The following is a 1,599-nucleotide window of genomic DNA, read 5'->3' on the forward strand; positions in this document are numbered from 1 at the left end:
TTACATTGTTAATTCCATAATAGCATTTCTAATATCATTACTGCTGTTCTTCAGGGCTTGGGCTGCCTTTGCTCTTGACACATTTGCTTGTGACATGACCAATTCTATGTCCTTAACCTCTTCATCTGTTTCATCAACCTCTTCTTCTTAATTTTCCTCTTGTACAGTTGGAGTCTGTGTGTTTATTGAATGTTTGAGACAGCTTCACATTGAACTTTGAATTTCTCAGCAGCCGCTAGTTGTGTCTGCTGAGATGAATCCTCCATCTTGGCTTCTCAAAAAAAAAAAAAAAACTATGTAGGTATCAGAAGCAGGGCTATTGTAGACATCTGGTTTTGTGATGACAAAGAGAATGTTCTTATATTTCTAGATAGTGACTCTCATAACCTGTTGAAGACTGAGTTTGAACATAGCTTTCCATGCCTTCTTTTCATTCCGGCTCTGTTTTGCTTTTCTGACTGGTTCTTCATCAATTTCAGCTGCTGCTGCCACCTGGGCTTGTTGTGTGGTCGTCTGTGTGGAATCCTGTTCCTTGAGCTCTGGTACTGATTTATACCTGTCATATTCTGTTCCAGACCCTGTCTCAGCCTGGAGCTGTGGTAACTCTTACTCTGTAGCAGGGATGGTTTTTATGGCTTCACCATACATTTTGTGCAAGGAAGGAAGAATGAAGATGGCAGAGAAAGAGAGTAAGCCAATAGGGATTTCATTGAATGTGTAGATTGCTTTGGGTATATTTTAACAATATTAATTCTTCTAATCCATAAACATGGAATATCTTTCCATTTGTTTGTGTCATCTTCAATTTGTTTCATTAGTGTTTTATAGATTTCAGAGTACAGGTCTTTCACATTTTTAGTTGCTTATTTCTAGGTATTTTATTCTTTTGGAGGCAATTGTAAACAAAGTTGTTTTCTTAATTTTTCTTTCTGCTACTTTGTTATTAGTGTATAGAAACACTGTGTATTTTGGGGTATTCATTTTGTATCTTGCAACTTTACTGAATTCATTTATTACTTCTAGTAATTTTTTGGTGGAGTCCAGGATTTTCTGTATATAATATGTCATCTGCAAATAGTGACAATTTAGCTTCTTCTTTAACAATATAGGTGCCTCTTATTTCTTTTTCTTGTATGATTTCTGTGGCTAAGACTTTCAGTACTATGTTGAGTAAAACCTACTGGAGTGGACATCTTTGTCTTGTTCCTGATATTAGAGGGAATACTCTCAGTTTTTCATCATTAAGTACTAATCTTAGGGCTGAAAATATCCCTAATCTGGGAAAAGGAACAGACATCCAAATACGGAACACACAGAGTCCACAACAAGATTAGACCAAAGCAGTCTACACCAAGACATAAAAATAAAATGGCAAAAAAGTAGTGATAGAGAATTCTGAAAGCAGGAAGAAAAAGTAAACAGTTACATACAAGGGAAACCACATAACACAATTGGCTGACTTTTTTAGCAGAAACTTTGCAGGCCACAATAGAATGACATGATATATTTAAAGTGCTGAAAGAAAGAAGTCAGCAACCAAGAATACTCTATCCAGCAAGGCTATCTCATTCAGAATAGAAGGAGAAGTAAAGAGTTACC

The 1,599-nt window shown here is 36.1% G+C and overlaps 1 pseudogene; it reads right to left on the bottom strand.

The window, feature by feature from the left end:
* Positions 1-648, bottom strand: LOC100688843 (annotated as a pseudogene).
* Positions 649-1,599: the final 951 nt, after the last annotated feature.

Source organism: Canis lupus, chromosome X (assembly GCF_011100685.1).
Source record: "Canis lupus familiaris isolate Mischka breed German Shepherd chromosome X, alternate assembly UU_Cfam_GSD_1.0, whole genome shotgun sequence".
Lineage (NCBI taxonomy): Eukaryota > Metazoa > Chordata > Mammalia > Carnivora > Canidae > Canis > Canis lupus.